The sequence below is a fragment of the Pipistrellus hanaki genome (genome assembly GCF_964339955.1).
Source record: "Pipistrellus hanaki genome assembly, chromosome: 13".
NCBI lineage: Eukaryota > Metazoa > Chordata > Mammalia > Chiroptera > Vespertilionidae > Pipistrellus > Pipistrellus hanaki.
Genome location: NC_140515.1, coordinates 41,369,604 through 41,388,674, shown reverse-complemented (window position 1 = coordinate 41,388,674; position 19,071 = coordinate 41,369,604). Strand labels below are relative to the sequence as shown.

At 37.6% G+C, this 19,071-nt stretch overlaps 1 protein-coding gene and 1 pseudogene across 2 annotated transcripts in view; one reads left to right on the top strand and one right to left on the bottom strand.

Annotated features, from left to right (window-relative positions):
* RAB5A (RAB5A, member RAS oncogene family) overlaps positions 1-19,071 on the bottom strand; it is a 410,882-nt gene that overhangs the window by 84,350 nt on the left and 307,461 nt on the right. The window lies entirely within an intron of this gene.
* On the top strand, positions 6,437-6,797 carry LOC311631552 (ubiquitin-conjugating enzyme E2 D3-like; annotated as a pseudogene). Its single transcript has one exon. The product of its transcript is annotated as a ubiquitin-conjugating enzyme E2 D3-like (transcript).

The following is a 19,071-nucleotide window of genomic DNA, read 5'->3' as shown; positions in this document are numbered from 1 at the left end:
TATTACCTTCTCAGACGCTGCAATGAAATGTGAAGGAAATTATATAGGAATTCGGATTTTATCCCAGTCACGCCATACAGCTGAGTTAGCCATTTATTAGCAGCTAACATAATATTTGGTATTTCTATGGGGCGATCCACAATTTTTTATCACAATCGACATGTTAGTACAACGCTCACCTTCATGTTCTTAATCTCCGAGAGTTTTCTAATTCAGCAGAGAGAAGCTTAATAATAAAATAAAATAAAATCTAATAGGAAGGATTATCTGGCTGCCATATTATTTCTTTGAAGAATATTATTCTGGAAAACTACAATGTAGAATATGAAAATGCACTAATTGGATTTGTCATAGAAATGTTCTTTCCTTTAAGATCCAAGATAAAGCAGCAAATGCTTTCAAAGCTGACATTTAATCCATGAATTCAAATCATTTTCAAGATTTATGATCCATTAGAAAGACAGTTTCAATTTCCCTTGCCCTTGTGAGAGCCTAATGCATAGCTGGTGGAAAATGCATTTACACTGCACACGTTCCATGACAACAATATCATTTATTGATAAGGCTTTCCAAGTTTTTTAAAAAAAATGATGTTAAAAAATGATGGTGCTAGATATGTTCACTTTGATTTGTTTATATGTAAGTAGTAGACAGATGCTTCACTCTGGTAAAGTTTCCTGAAATGTAGCAGAATGACAGATGTAACAAATAATGGCCTGCTAAAGATTAGGACAGATCTCCCATACTAATTATAATGATTTTAAATAGACGGAGATATCTAAGGATAGATGTGATGTCCATGAATAAATATAGACTCAGATACAGGTATAGATAAAGATATAGATATAAATTGGATAAAGACTCAAAGATGATATAAGATGGTAACAAACTCACAATAGGGTATGACCAACCTATTTTTTGTGTATTTTTAATATATTTTTATTGGTGTATTTTTAAAGAGAGAAAGAGAGAAACATCACACATATGCCATCTGGGGACCAAACGTGGGTATGTGGCCCTGACCAGAAAATGAACCAGAGACCTTTTGGTGCACAGGATGATGATCAACAAACAGCCACATCAGCCAGAGCTGATCAACCTAGTTTTAATCCCTCCTCTCACCCCGCTTCTAATCTTCATCCTTTGTGATAAGCAGGATGATTCTGCCTATCAAAAATACCAGCAAAATTTATTGGACTCCATAGCCAAAGTTCTCAGAGCACAATCACCTGCACCAAGTCCCAAAAACAATATCAGTGGAGGTAATACCCATGAAAGGAGATGCTCCAATTATCCAGCAATTCAGGTTCTCAACATATACTTACTAAACTGGGCATATATCAATCATGGTACTAAAAGAGGCATTATAGGGATGCACAAGATAGTCCTGACTGTGAGGAGCATAACTTCCTTAGATTGTAAATGAGGGCATTCTATGTTAGTGTGCAAGTTAACATACCTGTGGTTAAATAGAGAAAAATTAATATTCTTTATAGAAACAAGTTGACGCTGGCCTCATTAGGAGTTATAGAACTCAGTTTCATACAGAAACATTATACAGTGCTGTTATGTCAATTTCTTCACTATATGTATGATAAACAGGAATTCCAAAGAGAAAAATTATTTCCCCAAGGACATAATCTGTCAGAGCTGTGTCTGCCCCAGCCTGTGTATAAATCAGCAAAACAGAAAGTAAAAGCTTAGCTAATGTCAACTTGTTAATTCTGTCTACCACCACCCAGAGGTGTCACCCAAACTGTACTAGTTATCTATTGTTACATAACAAACTACTCCAAACTTAGCAATTTAGAACAACAAATGTCGATGATTTTACCCTTTCTGGTGGTCAGTAATCTAGGAATGGCTTAGTTGGGTGATTTGGGCTCAGGGTCTCTCAGGTATCAGCTACATAATCTAAGGTTTGACTGGGTCTAGAGGATCCTATCTCATTCACATGGCTGTTTAGGGGATGCTTCCTCCTGTGGGTCTATAGGGCTTCTCATGGCATGGCTTTCCCCAGAGCAAGTAGTGGTCAGAGGGAGAGAGGGAGGGAGGGAGGGACTGTACTGTTTTATAACTTAATCTTGGAAGTGGCACACCATCATTTCTACCACAGGCCACTGGTCACACAGACCGACCCTGGTACAATGAGAAGACTAACGAAAGGTGTGAATACAGGGATCACTAGAGGCCACCTTGGAAACTGGCTACCACAACAGACATCTCAAAACCCTGGGGTCTTGCTCGTACTTGAGAAGATGCATCACTTTCAGCAAATCATACCTTTCTAATCTACAAATGGATTAGATGATTTCTAATCCACAAATCATACCTTTCTAATCCAGAACTCTTCCTGAGGAATACTTTCCACACTTTCCCAGATCCAACCTGACTGCCTTATAGTTGATTTAATAGCTATCTCAGTTCTGGATGCTTTGTTCATGCAATAATATTTTTAGGAACTACAACATGCTAGGAAGTGACTTGGGAGCTGCGAATACAATTGTAATGAAGGTGTCACTTCTGCCCTAAAACTATTTGACAAAAAGAGATAGAGAAGAAAACTGTGGGAGAGGGGCAGAAGAAGAGAAGAACGATCAAAGAAATAGTGAGGGAGAGAAAGAAAGATGTGAGAAAGGCAACGAGAGGGAGAGGAAAGGAGATAGAAACCAACACTGAAGGGAAATAAGTGCAATCATGGAGGTGTTTGCTTGTGATGTCCTGCATTAAATTCGTATATTGGAGTTTTACAAGGGGAAAAAATAGCAAGATGTTTGCTTAACACATAAATCCATATGTCCAATATACAGTGTATTGACATTTATAAATTTTACCCAAATGTAGGTATGCTTTTCTTACTGTGCAAGGTACACCCCAAATCAGAGGTTCTCAGGTCTTTGAGCAAAGAAACTGGTAAAAGCATTGGACCCTCTTTCATGAAGAAAATGAGGAGGCAGGCACTGGCATACACACACACATGCACACACGTGCGCGCGCGTGCACACACACACACACACACACACACACACATATTTCTGGAGTTCCTGGGCCTAAGTTAAGAACTCCTGATCTTAAAATTATTACAAAGTAACATTATAAGTAATTTTCCTTGTTAGCTGCCTTTGTGGATATTCAGGACTGACACTAGTACACGGCTTGCTGGATCCTCAGGAAATGACTATGTTTAGCTAAGGAATAGGCAGAAGATTAGGGTATTTTGCAATTTGGGATATTTTGCTAAGCTAACAGTTTCCAGCCCGAATGCAAAAAAAAAAAAAATCTATCTTGGAAGGCAAAGGCATCTTGTCAAAAGACAAGCTCAGGTCAAAGCTAATCAATCTAGATACAAGAGCCATTTAGTCTAATTCTTTCATTTTACAGATGGGAAAACTGAAGATCCGGTAGCTGACCAGGCCGCTAATGCAATACAGCCAAGCACTCAGAATTTATGTAGCCGTGGTCCAGATGGCAGGAGGCTTATCCACAGGGATCGGGATCACACTTGGTAAATTGAGGTTAAACGCTCCAATCCAGAAAGAGAGCACTAACTGGAGCCAGATTCACTACAGATGCCTCAGTCCAGCAGGCTGTGGGGTGGACCTTGGATCAGCCAAAGCAGAGGAAATAAGACCAGGCAGACAGTCTTCGGGGTGTATCCTAGCAGACATTTCTATGATCTTCATTTAATAGCCTGGGTTTCCTCCCCTCCGGAAGACACCTTGACACATCTATTCTGCGCTACAGTGCTTTTCTATTATACCTGGAGGCAAAAGGAAGCTTGGATTTGAATGCCAAATTCCCCCTTGGAAATATAATTGAATGTCTCCAATATGCATAAAATCCTGGTCTGCTGCCATTTAAGCCTGGCATGTGTGGCTGGAAGACTTAGAAAATGCTATCAAAGGCAGGTGAGTAAATGGCTGCTATTGCTATCCCACTGCTAATAGGTTAGAGCTGACTTACAGAGCACTGTCCAGGCTTTGCCAGGCCTGCAGTGCCTAGTTACACAGAATTGCCCCCTGAAAACACAAACTGCTGCTCGAGCAGTTGTAAACTGATGCTAAAGGGAGCTGTGAGCAAATATCAGATCGCTTTCCAAAAGCTTGGAATAAAATCTCCTAAGTCTAAACTAGATGTCGAATGCCTAGTGCTCCACCAGAACTTGGAGGAGTGCTCACCTTTTCCCCATTTCTCCTTAATCTTGTATGGACTTTTAAAAAGTAAAAATAAAAAGACTCGAAGATTGCAAAATTCATTCATCAGCTTCTAAGCCCAATCACAAATTTTTGAACAATTCATTTTCAAATGTTCCCAGATATAGATTCTCAAAATAAACACCAAATAGTATTTTCCCTTTCAGATGAACTCTGTCTGCTACCTCGATCTCAGAAGCATTTTGTTCTCTGAAATTCCCAAAGAGCTTTTTTCAAAAGTCAGAGACCACATGCTATGTGACAGGTGGGATCACATTGCGATGACCTGTTGAGAACACCACAATTTTAAACTTTGCTTTGTTCTCTGAGCTGGAAAAAATATGCAGCAAGTCATTTAGATTTTATTTGAATAAAAAATGAGCATAGCCCTAGCTGGTTTTGCTCAGTGGTTAGAGTGTCAGTCTGAGGACTGACGGTTCTGGGATTGATTCTAGTCAACGGCATGTAACTCAGTTGCAGACTAGATCCCCCACCCCAGTAGGGGCCCCTGCAGGAGGTAACCAATCCATGTGTCTCTCTCTCACATCAATGTTTCTCTGTGTTTCTCTCCCTCTCCTTTCTGTTCTTTCTAAAATCAATGGAAAGATATTCTTGGGTGAGGATTAACAAAAAGATAAAGAGAAATTATTTTTAAAAAAGAGTTAAGTACGACAGACTTCTTTGGGAATGGACTCAGAAGTATGCCATGTGATGCTACCTCAAAATCTATATGTATAAAAGCCTAATATGTAAAGTGTTCCCTCAGGAGTTAGACTGACCAGGAGTTTGATCACTCACTATGACGTGTGTTGACCACCAGTGGGCAGCGTGGAATGAAAGAAGGCCATGGTGGGCAGCCAGCAGCTGCGAAAGGGAGGCCCCAGCTGGCAGCCAGCAGCCACTAGGGACCCTACTTGTGCACAAATTTCATATACTGGGCCTTTAGTAAATAAATAAATACAGTGAACTGTTTTCAACATGAGAAATGGAGCATTCCTATAGATTATGTTAGTTTGAAGGAGGAAACTCCCAAAATGTCACTAGCCATAGTCCATAACTGACAAAATGGAGAAATATAAAGTGAATGTCACTGTGCTCATTTTTGTTGCATTCTATTGTATGAATCTACTACAACTGATTTATCCAGTTCTTTCCAGTTTGGAGCAACTGTGAATAATCCAACTGTAAATATTACTGACAGGAATCCTGATTCACATGTGCCTCAGAGTTTCTATGATACACAGGCAAGGGAGGAACTGCTGAGGTCTTCCCCCACATTGTGCCAGGGGGGTTTCAAAAATGGTTGCACTATAAATTTTGCACCCACCTGCAATCCTTACTGCTATTCCTTGTCACCAACAACAACAAAAAATAAATGTCACATTTGTAATGTTTTTCAAGTCTGGCAGGTAAATGGTGGTATTGTTTAGTGGTTTTTTATTTTATTTGCATGTTTCTGATTACAAATGAGGTTGTACATTTTTAATATAATTTTGGCCATTTAAGTGTCCTCCTTTTTGAAATCTCCGTTCAAATATTTTTCCAATTATTCTGTTAACTTATATCTACCCTAAAACCCCATGAATGAATTTCACAATAATATTAAGCAAAAGTAGCAAGACACAAAATAATATAAATGGATATTTCCAGTTACATAAAGTTCAAAATCAGGCAAAAACAGAAAGAAGTAGATGGTAATAATATTTTTAAAAGCAACGAAATAATTACAACACAATTCAGGAGAGGTTTCTTCTGACTGTAAATAGATTATTTGGAAGAAATAAATTCTGTTTCCTGAGCTGTCATTGTTTCTAAAATTTGGTCAATAAACACATAGTGATCAGGCTCTTGAACACTGGAAATTAATCAAATAAAAAATAATCCTATTTTGAAAATAGAATCTCTATATAATTTTATGTAGAATCAATAGCAAAAATAAAGCACATACAAAGGGTGATGGCAGGTAGTGGTAAGAAATTCCAATATTTAACAACTTTTTATTTTTGTAATTTAAAATACATACTCAAGCATACAATTTACACATTTACTTGAGAATACTTATGAGTATTAATAATGTGTTCTTTTCTCTCCCCATAATTCAGTGGGAGGGCAGAGAAAGGTAAAGGGAGATTTGAAATATCTGACTTGAACTTCAGGCATATAAATTAGTCTATCTTTAGAAGATAATAAATATAAGGTCATCTCTAGGGCAACCGTTGAGAAAACTATTTTCAAAAATTCTAATGTCCCATAGGCAAGCCACAGTTATGGGACCTAATGACAGCCCATATAAAGGCACTGTATTCTTTTTGACAATTCATTTTCCTACAGACTATCCCCTCAAACCATCTGCTAGTAAGGTTGAATTTACAAAAATTTATCATCCAAATATCAACAGTAATGACAGCATTTGTCTCAATATTCTAAGATCACAATGGTCTCCTGCTTTGACTATTTCTAAAGTTCTTCTATCTATTTGTTCACTGCTATGTAATCCAAACCCAGATGACCCCTAGTAACCAGAGATCACCAGGGATCTATAAAACAGACGGAAATAAGTACGACAGAATATCTTGGGGATGGACTCAGAAGTATGTCATGTGATGCTACTTCGAAATAAGAATAACTGCCCTAGCTGGTTTATATTGGTGGTAAGAGCTTCAGCCTGAAGGGTTGTGGGTTTTATTCCAATCAAGGGCATGTAGGTCATTGCAGGTTCGATCCCCAGCCCAGTCGGGTATATGTAGGAGGCAACCCCAACTGGTTGCCTCCTACATATATTTAAATATATTTAAATATATTTAAATATATTGATGTTTATCTCACATCAATATCTCTCTCTCTCTCTCTCTCTCTCTTGCTTTCTCACTCTCTTTCTCCCTTCCACTGCCTCTCTCTCTCTCTCTCTCAAAAAAAAAAAAAAAAGGAAAATATCCTCATGTGTGGATTAGAGGGTTAACAGGATTAACAAAAAATTAATTAATTAATTAATGAGCATAGCCTAGATTATAGCTGGAATAAACTTTGAATTACTGCTCCTTTTTTTAAAAATTTCCTTTCCAGCTGCTCTCCTCGCCTATTTTAAATTATTTTTTTAATCTCCCTTCATTCATCCACATGCTCATCTGAAAAGACTTAACTTCTTCCCAATTTGGAAAGTAACTGCTTTTAGAAACTGGAAAGTAGTTATAAGAGAACAGTTGCCCAAGAGTCAGAATTTTCTTTTAAATGGAGCATGTGTATGATGTGGACAATGTCTTCACTCTAACTCAGTTATGATACTAAAACCATTCCTCACTGCTCTAACATGCTGAGAAAATCATCAGGGGGAAGAAGATGGATGCTCTGTTGTCCCATCAAAGGAAGCAGCATTATTCTAGCAGCATCCATTCTTGTTTAAGCCTCTCAGTGTTAGAGATCTGAGGTTCCATGGTATACTTTATGCTCATAACCAATGTGGCTAGAGAATTGGTATTGAATTTATAGCATCAACAGAACAGAAAATGTGATGTATTTTGTGCATGTCACTAAAGGAATGACCTGTTCTACAGAGAATGGAAATTGGAAGTCAAACATACTTTGTATTCCAAAATAGGGTCTCAAACGTTTTGAAATTTTTTACATAAATTGTCAGGAGGCTTAGAGCTATTAGTTAATCTACCTTCCAATAAACTGTTTAATATAGCACTGAATAAATGATGCAAGTTGTCAATAGATGAGTGATTAACTTATAGCTCTGCTAGTAATTGATTTGATTTTCTTTAATAAAGTTGCATAAACCAAAATAAATTCTATAAAGATATATATAAAAAACACTAAAGTAGAGCAAAATTTAACACAGAAAAATGTTCAAGTAACCCATAGGTAAGGTAGAAAAGGGGAAAAGGAGAAACATAAAGCAAAGAAAACAAAGTGACAGACTTGACTTAAATCCTAACATATCAAGAATTTCATTAAATATAAAGGGTTTAAATACATTAATTAAAACAGAAATCATCATAATAAATTTTGTAATGACCCTACTATATGCTATCTACATGAAACTTATTTTAAATATATTAATAAAGTAGCAAATATATATACAATGGAAACACCAATCAAAAGAAAGCTGCTTAGCTATACTAATATCAGATTAAGTGATCTTCAGAGAAAAGAAAATTACCAGATATAGAGAAGGATGCTGAGAAAGTCAATCTACCAAGAAGACATAACAGCCCAGATGGTATGGCCCAGTGGTTGAGCATCCACTCATGCACCAAGAAGTCGCAGGTTCAATTCCTGGTCAGGGCACATGTCGGGTTATTGGCTCAATCCCCAGTGGGTGGTGATCAATGTTTCTCTCTCATCAATGTCTCTATTTCTCTCTCCCTTTCCCCTATCCCTTTCTCTCTAAAAAAAAATCAATGAAAACATTTTTAAAATATGACGCAGCAATACTGATAATAACAGAGCTCAACAGCAAATCTTACAATAACAGAGCTCAACAGCAAGATGAAAAGGATGAGGAGGAAAAGATAATGTTCATTTTTAGGGCAGCTAATATGTGCTAGACCCTGTTTCAAACATTCCACATCTATTATTATTTCATCTAATTTTTACCCAAAGAAAAATAATTGCAAAGTGTACATTGTTATCTCCATTCTGCATATGAGAAAATTAAAACTCTAAAGAAGTTAAGCATCTACCACAAGGTCACACTGTTAACAATTCTCAGATCAAGTTCTTTTCACTCTTAATTCTACTTCCTTTAAACACTTTTAGAAAATCACATATAATACTGCAGTTCAGTATCTTTTTTTTTTTTTTTTTTTGCCATAAAGCCTCAGATCAACTTTCAATGGAGAACAAACACTAGATTCTCAATGAGTCACAAGAATAAAGTGACACTGGAAGTCGTCAGTAGGTACAAGGAGGGAACAAATAGAGTCTGTGGCAAGAAGCAGCTAATTATGGGGAAGATAAAAGTCACATTTGACCACAGTGACCCAGACAGTCACATAAGGTTGGAAAAGGTGGGCATAACACAACTCCATGGGTTCCATGTACATATCTAAAAGCTACTGTTGTATAAATGGCATCACTGGGGTCTCAGACCACAACATGCCCTGCGCCATTCATGGCATCTCTGACACTAATTATGCTTTTGAAAGTCATATACTCAAGTCTGCAAATTTGAAAAATGACCATTATAGCATCTGTCTAGACCCTGGTCTCTAGAGCCAAAACAATTGTCCGATTCAGTGAGTTAACACCCTGGCAAGCTGAAAGAGCAGTGCCCAGACGGTTGTATTGAACGGGCCAGGAAAAGAGACCCTAAAAGTGTAATGAATCAACAAAAGATTGTAAAACTTTACCTTGCCAAGCAATTATTTTCTTCTCAAACTGTCATTGTCACCAACATAATTTCCTGAAACAATATTTATGAACACATTTTTCTTATTTTGCCAAGGCTTGAATAATGTAATCATGGATCAATACTGGTCTATAAAAGAGCACCTGGAAACCACTAAGCTAGCATTCAGGATGGAAGGACCAGAGAGAAAAGGCAGAAAGAGGCCTTTTGAATTTGTATCTCTTCCCCACAACCTTGTTCTTTTCTGAAAAGTCAAAGAATGCTCATTAGACTTTGAAAATAATATCTAAGACTCATTCAGACATTTGACCCATAAACCATCTTTGCTTTAATGGCAGCTATCAGCACCAAACCTTCACTGAGTCTTTCCAAGGATACCATCACCAACACTGTTACATGGGAATGTGGGCTACAACAGACCAAGATTGTCCAAGAGAATCCAGGACCAAGAATGGCAGCTAAGATGGAAGTTTTCTATATATCAAGAGTGTAGTATAATCCTACTCTTTTATATAATACACTATCTGGGGTACTTCGGAGCATTTTTAACACATCCTAAGTGTTCAAAAACACTACTTGGGTTAATTACAATTGTTGAATTGACAATGCAAGGCTATCAGATCATTTAAGTCACAAAATACCCAAGATTACCAAGACCTTGCAAGTATAGAGACAGAGCCCAACATAGGAGAAGGAGAAGGAGAAGGAGAAGGAGAAGGAGAAGGGGAAGGGGAAGGGGAAGGGGAAGGGGAAGGGGAAGGGGAAGGGGAAGGGGAAGGGGAAGGGGAAGGGGAAGGGGAAGGGGAAGGGGAAGGGGAAGGGGAAGGGGAAGGAGAAGGAGAAGAAGAGAGAGAGATAGAGAAAGGAATGGGGGGTTATGTAAGTGAGTTTGAATGCTTGCCTTGGTTTACAAGCTGTGTGCTCTCTGGTGTGAACTGTTTGGCCTGCAAAGTTCATTGTAGCCTGAAAGAGGTAAACTCTCTGCAGTGGATCTTCTGCCTGAGTGAGCACATGTGGTCAACATCGCTTTATCTGAGAAACCCATCCTTCCCCTTTGACTGTTTCTGATGGCAAGGAGCCATTGCTTTTTTTTCTGCACAGTACTTCAGAAAAGAAAAAGAAAAAACTAGTCCAGGGGAATTTAAAAAGCAGAAGCACTGAAGCCAGTCTTTTGATTCTGAACTCTGCCACTTGCTTAATATGAGATCTTGAGGGAAAAAGTCAACTTCACAAAACCCATTTTTGAATTGTGGGATGATAAGAGTAGCATCTACCTCACAAGTTTTTGAAGATAAATGAGAAAACCCATGTTAAAGGCACATTCTATGCTGAAAGTTTATGTAAATGTTGGGTTTTGCTACCCTTTGGATCACTCAATTGATCAGGGATTTGGAAGACAATTTCTGAGCTCTGATGTATGATAGCAACTTTGTTCTTTTAAGACTTCAAAGAGGGACGAGAGGGATCTGAAGCTGAACAGAGATAAATAAATTAGTAAGAAATTTAAAAACATCATTTCTGATAGGAGGGAAAAATTGACAGGTTGTGTTATTCTCCATTAGTGTTATCTATTAATTAATATTATATTTTCATTAAAAAGTCAGAGGAGTTATCATGGCAAAGAAAACACTATTCATTCCTTTTGTTTATTTCCTACTGCCTTGTGAAGAGGAATTCATTTCAAGTATCAAAAAGCTCTGACAAACACTAAGAAAGAATGCTTACATTCATTACCACCTGATGTAATACTGCCAGTGAATAGCTTCCTTGCATCTTGTAATAATTATAAAGAATTGGTAGGATTCTCCACCATGAACTGGGGTAAAGGGAAAGTGATACTTGTCATCTTCTTGCAACAAAGATTAAAATGAGCAACCCAACATCTCCCCTAGAGAACGCCCCTTTCCCCCAAAAGAATGACAACTTGAAGTGGGATAATAATGATTTCACCTGAATGAAAGTATTTCTCCCCTTGCTTTTCCCAAAAAGACTTGTTTTTAAGGCAAATAGATAAGATGATAGCCTAGCTAGAGAACAGAGGTATATAGAAAGAAGTTCTGTACGTATCTACACACACAAGATAAACCAGCTTCTAATAATTCTTCCTCCCCTTTGTTCTGTTCTTCATCACACCATTTTGAAAACTCTAATAGCTCCACATAGTACAAACGTTTTAGCTGGTGACAGTCCTTCAGAATCTCAGCTTCAGCCATACTGAACTATTTGCTGTTTTCTAAAGAAGGCCTATTCTCTTCATCTGCGACTTTGCTCGCATTTTTCCTTCTGCAAGAAATGCGGTCTAGGGCTCCCATCCTCTACCTGGACAAGTTCTCTTTGTACTGCAAGTCAAACAGTTCAAAGCCTGCCTCTTCATGAAGCCCTCTTCTAGGCCACCTCTTCTGGTCCTCCCAATAGAATTACGTGTTCTTATTCTATAATCATTGTCTACTCAATTCACTTTTAGAACATTTATTTTGTGTTTAAGCTATTTCTATGTGTCTATCTCTTCCACAAGACCGTTAGCTCATTGAAAGTATTATATCTGTTATAGCATCAATACATAGTAAAATTTTACACACTTAATAAGTGTGTCTTAAATGAATGCATAGTTCAACATTTGGCAAATTACTCTGCAAAGGACAAGATAGTAACATTTTAGGTTTTGTGACCCATTTAGTCTCTAGTAATTCTGCTATTGTAGTCTATAATAGAACCATGATAGAGCAAAAGCAGCCATAGTTGATATATAAATAAATATGATGTGTTTCAATAAAGCTTTGTTTACAAAAACAGGGAGTGGCTCAGATTTGACCCATGGGCCATAGTTGGCTAATCCCTGATAAACTAAAAGAAAGAATTAATGAGAAAGCCCTCAAAGGTTCTTCTCTCAAAGAGGATCTTAAGCCCAAAAGGAGATTTGATTATGTAAGAGTAGAAAACAGAGCCCTTTTAAATAGAAATAAAAGTAAAGAAGTGGCACCATAACATTCCTCTGCAATTATGCTGGAAACCAGGAGTATACTAGGTTAACATGCATGCATCTGGGAAAGTACAGGTCCATCAAGCCTGCCAATCTAATGCTTGCTAATATCATATTCTCATAAGTAAACTTTTTAGTTCATAGATTAAGAATGCCTACAAATGGAGGGTAATAGACTGCCCTATAGGATCCTTTTTTCACCCCCTGTGCTCAGGAGGAGCTAAATACCAATGAAAGATGCTAGCCACCCAACACATGATTGTCTATACCAGAGAAATGGAAAGAGAGAGAGAGAGAGAGAGAGAGAGAGAGAGAGAGAGAGAGAGAGAGAGAGAGAGAGAGAGAGAGAGATATGGAAATTCCAGTCATAGTCTCAAGGATGGGTGATATTTGGTAGAATTCCAACAAAGAGAGTTTGGACAGGTAGCCCTCAAATTAAAATGTATAGGCAATGTAGGTGACACCAAGAATATATATCTTTTTAATTACAAGCCACAATACCATGCTAAGATTGTTGGATAAAAAGTACATACATTTCAAAAATATTTTGTTTTAAGACATAATTCTGATGCATATATTTTTTCTCCTTCATGTTATATTTTCCTGGGGAATTTCTGGGCACAAAAAGGACAATCAAAATTTAAAAAGAAAACTACAAAAGAAAAGTGTTCACTTAGTTTTCTATCCTCCATTCAAATGGAGATCCAAATTTTGAGATATATTTCCAAATGCAAACAACACAGATAAAATGTTGGAGAGGTGCCTGATCCTCTTCTCTGGAAGGTAAAACATCTGACAGCACTACAAATGCAGCCAAGTCATCATGTTGGAAGCAGCACCATCATTCCCAGCAGCACCACCTGGTTTCTGCAGGATGGACTAGATTTACGTGTGAAGGGGGATCCGGAGAATGGAGTTGCACACACATAAAAAGATTTCAGCCATAAAATAAGCTAAGCATGTTTACTGCCCTTTCAGGAGAAGTGTCTGAACAAATCAAATGTATATTTCCAGCCTCCACACTTCCCCCTTTTCCTTCTTTCTCTAAAAAAGTATTTCCAGATCTCAGAAGAGCTGGACCAAGCTGTATAATCTGTGACATACCAATTTATCACAAGAGGTCAGTGCCTCATGAAATAAATGTTGATACCATGGCCTTTTCTGCGTAATGGGTTTCAGAGGACACATCCTGACATGCCATTAAAACATCTCTGCCCTTTTTTTCCTGGAAATTCCTTCTGTGATAGAATTAACTCAATCAGGGAGCACAGTGTAGGCAGCCCATTGACCTCACTTAAATGGACTTCTTTTAGTGAAAGGCCACTATGGTAAACCACTTGAAACCCAATGATGAGCTTTTGGCCTGAATTTCCTGGACTAGCTGTTAGTACATCAGAAACCCACCTGCAACTTTTCCACTTTGGCTGTAAAAACACAGCAAAACATAATAAAAGCTTTGTGGATCCTTAAATCCCATTCTCTTCTCAATGAAAAATGATTCTAGTAATCAAAGCCATGAAAATATCACCAGTCCATTTTACTATTGAGAATAGAAGAGCTCAACTTTGGTTAAGGACTTCTTAACCTCTTTTCTCAACACCGAGGCCACACTTTAGTTAGTAGTCCTTAATTTTTATTTATATCTTATTAATGTCTAGGATCATAAATGAGCATAGCTTTATGGGTCAAACAGAACAAAAAATGAGTGAGGTAGGATGGATGGAAAAGTACTTGAGAATACAGTAAACCAGAGATAGAGCCACTAGTTAGTTCCAATCAAATATTACCATAAAAGAGTGTGTGCAAGTATCGTCAGCTATTTTGACTTTCAGGGATTTCAAAAATACAGATTGTTATGTATGTGTGTAGATTTTAAATATTTACAATTAATTTTTAAAAGAAAATTTGGTCCCCACTGTGGGCCAACAAAACATATTTAAGATTCAGCTCTCCCTCATGATTCATCTTGCCTTAATGTCAACAAAGAAATAAGTGTTAATTCTTCTATTGTTAATTCTGTCAAAAGTGAAGAACCATAACAGATAAAACACAGGGGCCAGTGCTTGAATTTACCACTATCTAACCTTGGGGAAGTTCAGAGCCTGAGGTACCTCATCTGCAATGTATTAGCAATAAGATTTTTTAAAAACTATCTACAGCAGCAAGTAGCAGAGGTGTGATTTTTTAAATATAATTCTCTTTGAATCTTAATGTTTTAAATATCAATGCAAATAAGAGCAATGATTTTGAAATTCTAAAAATACAAAGATATTGAATAAGATAAAGAAACTCACCAAGTAAAGTTTACTTTAAAATGAATCTGCCTCACAGTGATAGAGTAGTATGTTCTTTGGGTTCCAAGTGAACAAAAAGTATTTATTGCTCACAATCAAATATGTATATGATGCAAATTATATATGTTTATAAACAATATTCTCTAAGAGCTTACACAAACAATTAACAAAAATGATTCATTGCCACAGTGTCTAACAATGCATTCTATAAGGAGGCAGTACCTTTCAAAACATTTAACAAAATCATAAAAATTCATAAATTATCAACCTTTTATTTTGCTGGGTATCTCTTTCTATGACTGCTGAGAACTTTGCTCGTCATTTAGATTCCAGTTATTAGAAGATACAAGATTTTAAACCTCCTAAATCAATTCAGAAATTAACCCCAAGGTTCTCTAGTAAATATGTTTCTTTTTCCAATAAGCTTGGAGCTGAACGAGGTGTGATTATTCCTACAAGAGTGTAGCTCCAAATCATTAACATACAAAAGAGAAATAACATATCCAGAGGGCCTAAAAATGCATAAATTAGCATATACAACATATAAACAAAATATACCTATTAACATTCTAAGACCACAAATTCCCACATATACCAGTTCCTTGTCCTGATACAGCTTCTTTTATCCCATTCTCACATATTTGAAGCAATTGAAGGGCTTAAACTCCTATTAATTTCCATTTAAACTATTCTCTTTCCTTGACAGAAGTCTAGAGGTGAATCTAAACACCTGACTTTAGAACAGTGTTCAGAAGAGACATCTCTATGCTAAAGATAGTTGGCTAGAAACATCTGCTTTAACAAGTTTACATTATAGGAGAGCCAGTATTCTAAGACCACTATGGCCACTGAGAACTTTGCAAAACCATGAAAAAAATCTACTTAAAAATACTCTTTCCTCAAACTTAGTATGACTTAAATGAGCCATCTTCAGTCTCATTGAGTCTCATTATGGCTCAAAATGAGAAATCACTCTTCATGATTTCTTTCTCCAGTCCATCAATCTACTACTCACTATGTCAAACCACAGGATTTTGTTTTCATTGTGAAAAAATTAGAATTTTGTTTTCATTGTGGAAAAATTTACATAATAAAATTACCATTTTAATTCTTTTAAGTGGGCAATTCAATAGCCTTAAGTTGAGTTGCACATTTAAAATAATAATTAATTGCACACACTTACATTTAATAATATAAATGTGCAACCATCACCATTATTCATCTGCAAAACTTGGTCATCCCTAATTGAAACCCTGTATCCATTTAAACACACATTCCCTGTTTCCTCCTACCCCTGCTTCTTGTAGCCATTTTCCTATATTTTGTCTCCATGAATTTGACTATTATAGGAACCTCATAGCAGTGGAATATACAATATCTTCCCTTTGTATCACTTAATTTCACTTAGCCCACAGCATCTTCTTGGACTTCATTTCACTTGCTTTGCACTTCACTCAAAACATTCTGAGGTCATTTTTCTCTATTATTTTGTACATATCTCTCTCAACTTTCCCTAACATTTCATGTATCAAATCCTGCCAGAACTTTCTAAAAGGTGCCACAAGCTTTCTCTCATTTCTTTACATTCAATTCTTACATATGTAAAACCTTCTAGAAACATGTTGTCACTTCAGAATTTGTTGGTGTCTGACAGATCCAGAGGGAAAAGTTCCACCTGCTCAGTCTGGTATGCAAAGCCCTTCACAGTGTAGATTTCTCCTATCTCTGGCCCAACTGCCACTTACCTCCCTGGCAAATTTGTGCTTAATTAAGACAATAAGCCCTCTCACTCTACAAAGCTCATCTGGATATTTTTTTGCTACCCCATCCCATCTTCTATACTCTGGTTTGCTTGTCAATATGTATATAAAAGCCTAAGCAACTCTCTGACCATTCAACCATCTGACCGGTAGCTATGACATGCACTGACCACCAGGGGGTAGATGCTCAATGCAGGAGCTGCTGAGATGAGGTGACATGCCAGCTGTAGTCATTGGGTGACACACCCAGAACTAAAGAGTAGGGAGCCCGATTCTGAGGTATATTACCGAGAACTGCCCTTTCATAATTCAGGACTCCTCAGGGAATGTGAGAGAGCCAGTTTCAGGCCAATCCCCACAGGCCAGGCCAAGGGACACCACCAGTGCATGAAGTATTTATATAAAGCATGCATCAGGCACCTAGTATTTATATAAAGCAGGCTCTAAGCCTTCCCTGTTAAACCTGTCCCACGGGAATCACTCTGTCCCCAATGAACTCCATTGCAGGTACTTTTTCTAGCAGATGCTTGGAACTTCCTCATCACTGCCTCTGCATTGTGGATACTTCCAATGTTTGCCTGATCCTCCCACCTATGTTAGGATTCTAAACCTCACACCCACAGCTCCTGACAGAGGGAGTGTTCAATAAGCATTTATTTAACTTCAGAAACTGGAATTCGACACTTCCAGACAGATGGTTGTTTCCTTGGCTACCTTGGTTACCTTTTACCTAAATCTTTCTCGGTCAAAGTAGGAAACATCCAACTTCTTAACTTTGAGTAACTCACAACTTCACCAATACCAGGGGTCATGGTTGAAGAGTAGAACTGGTATGGAAGCTGCTATTAGAAAGTTTGGCCATTTGGCAAACTACTATTCAAGTAAATGTGTCATCCTAATGCCCATAGTTGCTTCTACTGATGGGTTTGCATTTAACTTCATTTAGCATATCTTTCCTGGGCTGAATAATTGGATTTTATTAAAAACCACTTTCTCCTCATGTTTTAATACATTTCTACTTGCTTACAATTTATTCTGCTTCTATAGATGCAACAAATATATTTGTACCAGTGCACCATTACACAGGATGGTTGGCATCTCAGAGTAAAGTGCATTTGTGCCCTATGACAATGACTATGATCTTGGCTAAGTCACCGCTAATGACAGATATCATTCTCCCCAAAATTCATTATCTTACTTGGCATTAGCCTGTCAGATATCTGCTGACTATATTTCCCTTCTGTATGTTTTTCTTTCACTCTCTCCCACTTTGGATTATGCATTTGGTCTTCTTCTCCTAGCTTGAGATGGTCCATTTTTCCTACATATTCTCTCTCAGGAAATAATGATGTTGCAAATGCTGGATGCCTTCTAAAAATACACACACGCACACACTCATCATCATCATCCTCCTCTCCTTCCAGCCCTGCTCAATGTGAGCCAGGAGTCACATTGGGATGCCCCAATGCAAACCATTTGGGATGCATAACCGCAAGAGGCTAGGTGTCAGATGGCAAAAACTATCATTTGAAAAACAAATCCATGTGGGATTTGTTTTTGGCCCATCAGCAAAAGAGCTCCTCACGCTGCAGACCAGAGTTAGCAGGTGAATTGTTCTCTTGTGCAGAATTTGAGCTGACTCCACTCTCTTAGAAAGAGTCCCACGTAAGAAGCCTGAAAAAGGACATAAAGGACAAGCCCTCAAATGCTTTTCTTTTGCAAACACAAACTAGCTTTTCTACAGCCCTCCCACATTCTACCTGAGGGAGCTTGAGGTCAGAGTAAAGAGATTCTATCCTCATGGATTTACCCACCAATCTAGAGTTATTAAAAGCATTCACTTTTCACTTCTGTCCAAATCATCCTCTTATCCTCCCTTCCTATTTGAATCCATCCTCAAAAGCCCAAATCTTCCATGAAGCCTTCCCGGATTTACATCCTCCCTTTTCCAAGTCTTCCAGCACTTCCTGCCTCCAATAGACTTTGTTATTTCCTGCTATTGTACATGATGGTTTCTGTGTCTGTGTCCTATAATATAATCTTCCTGAAAGAAGAAAACCTATCTAGTATTTTTTCATATTTTACACCAATACCTTACCTAGGATAAAAATGTACAAAATATTAGTTGATGGGTTTTTATTCCTCTCCACAATCCAAATTACTCTCTCCTGCCTCAAGACTATGTCTAGAATATATTTTGTTACAATGTGTCTTCATCACAGTGAAGTATGTGTGTAAGTGTGTTATGTCTACCAGTCAAAATTTTGATTTCAAAAAAGACAAGGACCAGCAAGCATGGATTGCATGAGCATGTAGCACCCAATTATGCTGCTAGGTTTATACGACCCCTTGAGTCCAAGTATCTTAGAATAAAAGCATCCTGGTAAGGAATTAACTGAAGCAAAGGACAAGACAATAGGTGAGAGAGTGGACAAGCCTTCAGGTTAAAAACCACAAAGACAGTTTTGGAGAAAGTGAAAAGTTGAGACAA